The sequence below is a fragment of the Aegilops tauschii genome, chromosome 6 (assembly GCF_002575655.3).
Source record: "Aegilops tauschii subsp. strangulata cultivar AL8/78 chromosome 6, Aet v6.0, whole genome shotgun sequence".
Lineage (NCBI taxonomy): Eukaryota > Viridiplantae > Streptophyta > Magnoliopsida > Poales > Poaceae > Aegilops > Aegilops tauschii.
Window position 1 is genome coordinate 251,170,190 of NC_053040.3, and position 9,647 is coordinate 251,179,836.

At 37.9% G+C, this 9,647-nt stretch overlaps 1 long non-coding RNA gene across 1 annotated transcript; it reads left to right on the top strand.

Moving 5' to 3' along the window:
• Positions 1 to 574: 574 nt before the first annotated feature.
• LOC141025615 (uncharacterized) lies at positions 575 to 8,992 on the top strand. The gene is made up of 5 exons (XR_012187683.1): positions 575 to 1,226; positions 1,767 to 1,889; positions 4,065 to 4,121; positions 5,537 to 6,929; positions 7,104 to 8,992. It is a non-coding gene; the product is annotated as an uncharacterized lncRNA (long non-coding RNA).
• The last annotated feature ends 655 nt before the right edge of the window (positions 8,993 to 9,647 follow it).

The window sequence follows — 9,647 nt, forward strand, 5'->3', positions numbered from 1 at the left end:
CTAAATAGACATGAAGACTGAAAACAGTTAATGTCTAAAAAAATAGTACAGCTGAACGGTTAGTTCTAGTAAAGTATATCAATGTGCTTGATATCATCACCTCTATATACAAATTCTTCAGACATGGAAAACATCGCAACAAGCCGATAATCATGTTCAGATCAAAACACCATGTATTAATATGTAAGGTCTTGACAGAATCCAGCACCATTGATAGGGTACCCATGGACAAACTCTTCATTGAGCATAGAACATAATATTGGTACCAAAAGCGGACTCCAAAATTATATAAAAATTATGCACACAAATGAAAAATGCAGCTTATGATTACAAAAGTGTTGATGATATAAAACTTACGCACACAGATGAAAAATGCAGCTTATCATTATAAAAGTGTTGATGATAATATATAATACCTGAATAAGTGTGGAGCCAACCATCATCTTGTAACCTTCAAACGAATCAAGAATTACACCCAAGGTCTTCAGTTTAGGCGCAGAGACCATAGTTATTTGCGAAGGTGCACAACGATAATTAAGAAGCAACTTTTGGAGTGAAGGGGCGTCTTTGATGATGAGCTCCTCTCCTTTAAAGAAAACTAGTAGGTTCACCGCGCAATTGCGCGGCTAGAGTTAATATATTTTATTTATATCTCTATAATATATTTTGTTATTTTGCTTAATTGCATGGACTTGCAGTTTTTGTTTTTTGACATCGACAAAATACCTCCTTTTGCATTTTCATGATTCATATAATTCTTTGTGTTTAAGTTATCTCCATCTATTATTTTAGTTTGGCCAACATCTTTTTTGTCTGATTGCCCCACAGTTTCTTGCTTTGTTTATTTTTTCGCTACATGTTCCTAATCCATCATATGAAATCGCGTGAGAGAGAGAGAGAGAGCAGCGCGTGACAGATGGGATCGGGGGAAGCGGTGTGAACTGTGAAGCGATGCATTTTTTGTTTTACCTATTTTGCATCTATACGGCTGTACCATTCATCCCTTTTCTATTCTCGTTCTCCTCCCATTCCTTTTTCTCTGTTTAGATCCTGCAAGGGAGGAGTATGGGGTGAGAAGGGGGATTTGCGGCAGACTGTGGTGGTTGCAGGCTCTCGGCTGCGGCAGGTCCTCCAGCTCGAGTACACGTGCCTGCTGCTCGCCGGCACCGCCGACTTGATGGCCGTGGAGCTCGCCCCCTTGAACCTGAGCGGTGGCTCTCCTCCAGGTAATCTCTCTTCCTATAGGCTTGTTCTGCTAGGCTCCAGCAATTGCGCCAATTTTGGATTCTTTATGAGAAATCGACTGGCAGACTCCTGTTATCCCCTTCCTGTAGCTTGTAGAGATTTTTCTGGTGGAGAGAAGGAGATGCTTATGGTCTCCTGACCTTTCTCTGTCTTTTTTAATCTTCGCACGGTTTCTTCTTACTTATAATTTTCACGCTGGCCATTGGGAGAGGGTGTTCTCCGGTGAGGCACCAAGGAAGCCGGGAATGGCAAATGCAGTGAAGTGACCCATAAGGCACATATGGAATTTTTTTAGGATCATAGAAAGCGAAGACTTGCCTCAATTTATGTCAGAGTTGCTCATATCCCCCTGCCTTTTTGCTTACCTTGCATTGTTTTACGGAATTAACTTTTAGTTATATATTTTCAGTTGGCATTCTGCCCAACTTTGATTATCTCTTGAACATATCTGTATTAATTATATGAAGTTACATATAGGAAAACGTGCTCAATGTATTTTATTGGTCTCTTTACATTTGTAGACAGTCCACAGGAGGAGGCAAGTTGAGGGCTTCCTAGTTGCTACTACTGTCAGCTTCAACCTATGCAATGTGTTACAACTTTGCATCATTCCTACTTCATGCACACCGGCTGATTCTTCACAGGTATGCTTCCCCTTCTAGTAGTTGCATAAAAGGCGTATTCTTTCTATTTGTTGTTACCATATCTTAGCAAGTTATATTAATGATATATGTATTTTAAGACAAAGGAAGAAGGCTTGCATGTACTAAATGAATTTGGTTCATATGTGTTAGTTGATATAAAATAGATTTTTCGCACCGTTTGATATTTTTGAAATAAATATTTTTAAATTTGATAATATTTGAAATGATAACATAATGAGTTTTTAGATGTTTGTATTCAATTGGATTTATCATTTGTGTGCATGTATTGTGTGCGTGCATGTATACACGCGTCTATGTTGTACACTTGTACTATTTCATGTTTCTCGTATAAGTTTTGTTTGAATGAGGAAGTAAACTTGTATGCGCACACACACCCATTTATCTATGTTGTACTGTTGACCCACTTGATATTTCTAGAAAAATATTGTTTGTGTGCGCTCATTTGATTTTTGCCGGTGGCATGCAATACAGCTTTGATCTTATACACATCCTCGCCGAGTTGCTTGACTTTCTCAATCCTTGATCCAACTATAACAAAAAAAAACTACTTCATCTCCCCTTCTCGATTTTGTTCATCCAAGTGTTCTTCACTTGTGGCGGCACTAAACCCTAATCACAACTTCGCGCATGTATTTGCTCCTTAGGTTTTACTAAGGGCGTTGCAACATGGTGGGTACTCTTGAAGAGAGATATACACCAGGGAGTAATTTTGAAAAAAAGTAGATAGTTTGGGTTCTTGGCCTCTGGAGTTCTGGAGCATGAGATAGATTGATGGAGATCCTATAGAATCTGTAAGCCTTTTTAAATGCAAATAGAATTAGTATAAGCCTTTTTAAATGCAATTTTGGGTGACTACAGTCTATGTGGTTGTTCCAGGCTATTTGCTTTGTAAAATAAATGGAAAACTAACTTATAGCAAGATCATATTTACAATAGGATTATTGTTTTATTCATTTAACTTGTATTTTGCCTGTAGTTTTCTAGGTATTAGGTATTTATTATTTTCTCCCTTCATAAAAGATTTCTTTTGATATTCTACAGTATTATGAAATACACATCTGTAACTAACAAATTATGGTTTGTAATCATATAGTTATATGTATTTTCGTTATTTACCTCTATTACATGTACCTTGTATTTTCTCAATTATACCTTTTATTTTCACTTGGTGCACTACATGCTCCTGATCACACCTAATAAATTTTCATTTGGGAAACTACGAACTTTCTCGCATAGAACGAAAACTCTAAACTTCCCTGTCATGCAAAGCACACCCATTCTCTAGTTGTACTAACTATTGCTAACTGGTCACCGTTTTACCTGAAGTATGCACCCATGCATGTGGTCAACGTGTTACCCATCTCTTCATTTCTTCTTCTGAATAGATAAAACAGATTCATTTCTCTTCCTGGCTGTACTTTTTTTAGATGATCCGGCTGTACTTAATCTACAGAATATGAAAAACAACTTCGGCTAGCCCATGTAATTTTTTTAGAACTGCCCATGTACGGGTGGTACAGGTCCAGGGATCATGATGCAGGCCCAGTTGAGTAATTTAGTGAACGATACCACTCCATAACATTAAATCTATATATGATAGAGTGCTGGTGTACTTTCTTCCCCTATCTCTCTCATCTGAGTCAATCCCCTCCAGCCTCCTCATCCACACATGTCAACGCCTTCGATTAGCAGCCTGTGAAGAAAGATGTCGCTGCTGGCGCTGATGCGAAACTAATTCCCAAGCCATTTCAGCACTATTTTTGGTTTCTCCTTCCAATTTCTCTTCCTTCGGGTATATTCCGCAAACTATAGTCATGGTGATGTGACGATAGGGTGGCGTTGAGCACAAAGAATGGTTGCCCTCAGGTGGGCGGAGTGACACGCCGGTTATGGTCCATGAGATGGGTATCAGAGGCAGATGTGTATAATTAAGGAGATTTAGGAACAAATACAAACATTTGAGCAGTGTGTACATGGATGGTGAGTTGTGTCGCCTTCCTCAGTTTTGGCTATGTGGACATCCACCAATGTAACTTCTATTGCTTTGCATCCTTTCTCATTTAAATCTTTACGATGTCCTAGCAAATTATTTTACTTATACGTATTTTAGTCAAAGCAAGAAGGCTTACAGTTATTAATTGAAATTTATGGTAGATAAGATGGATGGGAGTTCTACCTACAGGTGTATGCGAGTTCACTTCCTAGTTGCAGGTGATGTCACTCTCGTACTACTTAGAACATTGCGGTTGATTCTTCACATGTATCTTTTTACCTTCTAGTTGGACTGAAATGTCTGTTTGTTTTATTTGTTGTTAGCTTATATTGGAAAATTAAATACTTTTAATATAATTCAAGAAGGCCTATATTATTTGAAATTTTCTACTGGCTCTGTTGAACTGAAGAGGACACACGTTAGGTGAATGTCTCAATGTATTCAAAATTTACAACATGACATGCATGGTTCTGATAGTGCTGACAAACGCTTGTTATCTAACAGGTGTCCTTATTGGTAGATGCTAAGTAAGCTTTCTCTACCTCAGTAAATGCAATAGTCCTTAGTTCACTGAATAAGCTACTAATCAATATATATATTTTGGATATGATTCATTAGTTCATAAATATTTAAGCATAGAGTCCCATACTTGTCATGAAGTTCCTGAGTTTCCAATATTCTAAATTTGTATATATTCTTGTGGGGATGGTTGAGTTTAGGTAAAAATGATCAATCTATATGATATTATTAGTAAATAAAATAAGAGCTTGTAATGTTATTGGACTTACCATTGAACTTCTGCACTATTGTGGAGGTTACAATAAGGACAGTTTGGTTGTTGCTTACACCCTAATTTCCCCATAATGTCAATACGATTTTATTACCCTAAAGAGTATAAGCAGAAAAAACTAATGCTAATAGCAATGGTAGAAGTCCAGTTCGTATTTTAAGAACGGGTATGCATTATGCACTTACTTTGGTATATAATTTCAATCTGCAGAAATATGAAGGTTATTAGTTATTTCTTCTTATTCTTGATTCCACAGGCTTCATTTGGGGAGTAACCAATGACATTTATTGGAGATTAATTAGTTCACAGTAAGGATTAATTACTTGAAAAATCTTATTTACAACTAAAAAATATAGACATACCTGAGCATTGTTTATCATTCTTGGCCTGTTCCTATAATATGTCTTTGCTAGCAATCTCGAAGTAGTAATGCGGATAACCTTATGCCGATCTTTTCACCTTCAAATTGTTAAATCCATAAATAGATTTGTCATTTAGCTTTGATTTCTACGTGTCCATCAAACCTCCGAGACGGTTGAATGAATTGTTTGGCCCTATAAGAACAGTCAAATTATACTCAGTGACTGTTGTTTTACTTTTAAAATGATGGAACAGTCTGAAATTAGATATGTTATGAAATAACCTTTTCATCCATCTAGATCATATTGAGGCTCATAAGCTCGTGTCGGTTGTACATTCCAGTTTTGCTTCCTTGTTGTGAAGTCACTATGCTTCTTGTATGACATTGTTTTCTCTGCAAAAAAGTTAGACATTTGTTAGTCAATTGATAATATACATACAAAGATTGTATCTGGATAATAAATACACACCGTTATGATTCAGGTGATAGGCAACTCGGAAGGATGGCAGGGTGTGACTTCGTCGAGCATTGAGTCGCACGTCAAGTTGCATTTTTCACAGATTCTGATCTTTTCCCAGCGTTGTGTTGCCCTCTATAGAAACTTCTTTTGTTGACGTGTGTCGAGTAGCAGATTTGGCTGGCTTGAATTTTGGATATGTGCTGGGCATGGCCGAAATTTGGCTGGCTTAAAGTTTTGGATGCGTGCTGGGTATGGCCGGCTGGGTGCCTTCTTATTTGTGCCTGCCTTGGCCGACTACATGTAAACTTCAGGTTGAGTCCGTATGGAATTATGCATGCAGTCTGGTACTGGTGCACGTGAGTTTCCATATGGACAATTTGCCCGATTTGGAGATACATGGGCATGTTTTTTCTAAGGAAAGACCTGCCATAAGGAAAGACTTGCCTAGGGGATCTCTTTTTGTACGTGTTCAAGTTGGACTTTGTTCAACATGATTGACCGGAGGTTGTTCGGAGGCTTTTTTCTACGTGATTGCTGGGGCAGATTGATTGGTTGCATCCATGCCAAGTGCTAACATGAACGTGGGTTCATCTTATACGTGTCTCTTTTTTGCGGGCTTATCTTAGACGTGTCTGATTTAAAAAGTTGTACATGTTATCGTGTACATAATTTTTACATATTTTTAATCTCAACCATTGTTGTATAAATCAATGGCTAATATATTTTGTACCAACTATTGCTAACTGGTCACCGTTTTACCTGAAGTATGCACCCATGCATGTGGTCAACGTGTTACCCATCTCTTCATTTCTTCTTCCGAATAGATAAAACAGATTCATTTCTCTTGCTGGCTGTACTTTTTTAGATGAGCCGGCTGTACTTAATCTATAGAATATGAAAAACAACTTCGGCTAGCCCATGCAATTTTTTTAGAACTGCCCATGTACGGGTGGTACAGGTCCAGGGATCATGATGCAGGCCCAGTTGAGTAATTTAGTGAACGATACCACTCCATAACATTAAATCCATATAGGATACAGTGCTAGTGTACTTCCTTCCCCTTCTCTCATCTGAGTCAATCCCGTAGAGCCTCCTCATCCACACACGTCAACGCCTTCGATTAGCAGCCTGCGAAGAAAGATGTCACTGCTGGCGCTGATGCAAAACTAATTCCCAAGCCATCTCGGCACTATTTTTGGTCTCTCCTTCCAATTTCTCTTCCTTCGGCTATATTCCGCAAACTATAGTCATGGTGATATGACGTTAGGGTGGCATTGAGCACAAAGAATGGTTGCCCTCAGGTGGGCCGAGTGATACGCCGGCTATGGTCCATGAGATGGGTATCAGAGGCAGATGTGTATAATTAAGGAGATTTAGGAACAAATACAAACATTTGAGCAGTGTGTACATGGATGGTGAGTCGTTTCGCCTTCCTCAGTTTTGGTTATGTGGACATCTACTAATGTAACCACTATTGCTTTGCATCCTTTCTCATTTAAATCTTTACGATGTCCTAGCAAATTATTTTACTTATACGTATTTTAGTCAAACCAAGAAGGCTTACAGTTATTAATTGAAATTTATGGTAGATAAGATGGATGGGAGTTCTACCTACAGGTGTATGCGAGTTCACTTCCTCGTTGCAGGTGATGTCACGCTCATACTACCTAGAACATTGCGGCTGATTCTTCACATGTATCTTTTTACCTTCTAGTTGGACTGAAATGTATGTTTGTTTTATTTGTTGTTAGCTTATATTGGAAAATTAAATACTTTTAATACAATTCAAGAAGGCCTATATTATTTGATGTTCTCTACTGGCTCTATTGAACTGAAGAGGACACAACGTTACGTGAATGTCTCAATGTATTCAAAATTTACAACATTACATGCATGGTTTTGATAGTGCTGACAAACGCTTGTTATCTAATAGGTGTCCTTATAGGTAGATGTTAAGTATGCTTTCTCTACCTCAGTAATTCAATAGTCCTTAGATTCAGTGAAGAAGCTACTAATCAATATTTTTTTTGGATATGATTCATTAGTTCATTAATATTTAAGGATAGAGTCCCATACTTGTCACGAAGTTCCTGCATTTCCGATATTTCTAAATTTGTATATATTCACGTGGGGCCGGTTGAGTTTAGGTAACAATGATCAATCTATTAGATATTATTAGTAAATAAAATAAGAGCTTGTAATGTTATTGTACTTACCATTGAACTTCTGCACTATTGTGGAGGTTACAATAAGGACAATTTGGTTGTTCCTTACATCCTGATTTCCCCATAATGTCAATATGATTTTATTACCCCTAAACAGTATAAGCAGAAAAAACTAATGCTAATAGCAATGGTAGAAGTCCAATTCATATTTTAAGAACGGGTATGCATTATGCATTTACTTTGGTATATAATTTCAATCTGGCAGAAATATGAAGGTAATTAGTTATTTCTTCTTATTCTTGATTCCACAGGCTTCATTTGGGGAGTAACCAATGACATTTATTGGAGATTAATTAGTTCGCAGTAAAGATTAATTACTTGAAAAATCTTATTTACAACTACAAAATATAGACATACCTGAGCATTGTTTATCATTCTTGGCCTGTTCCTATAATATGTCTTTGCTAGCAATCTTGAAGTAGTAATGCGGATAACCTTATGCTGATCTTTTCACCTTCAAATTGTTAAATGCATAAATAGATTTGTCATTTATCTTTGATTTCTATGTGTCCATCAAACCTTCGAGACGGTAGCATGAATTGTTTGGCCCTATAAGAACAATCAAATTATACTTAGTGACTGTTGTTTTACTTTTAAAATGATGGAACAGTCTGAAATTAGATATGTTATGAAATGACCTTTTCATCCATCTAGATCATATTGAGGCTCATAAGCTCGTGTCGGTTGTACATTCTAGTTTTTCTTCCTTGTTGTGAAGTCAGTATGCTTCTTGTATGAAATTGTTTTCTTTGCAAAAAGTTAGAAATTTGTTAGTCAATTGATAATGTACGTACAAAGATTATATCTGGAATAGTAACTACACACCGTTATGATTCAGGTGATAGGCAACTCGGAAGGATGGCTGGGTGTGACTTGGTCGAGCATTGAGCCGCACGTTAAGTTGCATTTTTCACCGATTCTGATCTTTTCCCAGCGTTGTGTTACCCTGTATAGAAACTTCTTTTGTTGACGTGTGCCGAGTAGCAGATTTGGCTGACTTGAATTTTGCATATGTGCTGGGCATGGCCGAAATTTGGCTGGCTTAAAGTTTTGGATGCAGGCTGGGTATGGCCGGCTGGGTGCGTTTTTATTTGTGCTTGCCTCGGTCGACTACGTGTAAACTTCAGGTAGAGTCTGCATGGAATTATGTATGCAGTCTAGTACTGGTGCACGTGAGTTTCCATATGGAATATTTGCCCGATTTGGAGATTCATGGGCATGATTTTTCTAAGGAAACATGTGACATAAGGAAAGACTTGCCTACGGGATCTCTTTTTGTATGTGTTCAAGTTGGACTTTGTTCAATGTGATTGACCGGAGGTTGTTTAGAGGCTTTTTTTTCTATGTGATTCCCGGAGGCTGATTGATTGGTTACGTCCATGCCAAGTGCTAACACGAACGTGGGTTCATTTTAGCGTGTCTCTTTTTTGCGGGTGTATCTTAGACGTGTTAGATTTAAAAAGTTGTACATGTTATCGTTGACGTAACTTTTACATATTTTAATCCCAACCATTATTGTATAAATCAATGGTAATATATTTTTAGCCTATTTGGATAAATGTGGTGGCTTATTTGTCTCTTGTTTTAATTATATAATATATTCCAATGCTTACACGGTGAGGCGACTTTATTTGAAGACAACGGATACATATTTCTTTTCCAAAAACAAGCAGCAAGCGCTCAAGGGCAGGGCAGCAAGAGTGGATGATGCTGTGCAGTGAGGCCTCCGACAGGTCGACCACCACAAGCGTGAGTTTTTTTAGGAGTGGGAGTCGAAGAATTTGTACCAGATTGTGTGGTAGATGACACCGGGCTAGGGTGGTGGTGTGGAGAGAGGAGGAAAACCATGAGATGGACACTGGTGGTGAGGGCACAGCTAGAACGCTTGGTGGACAGCTATTTGCATAG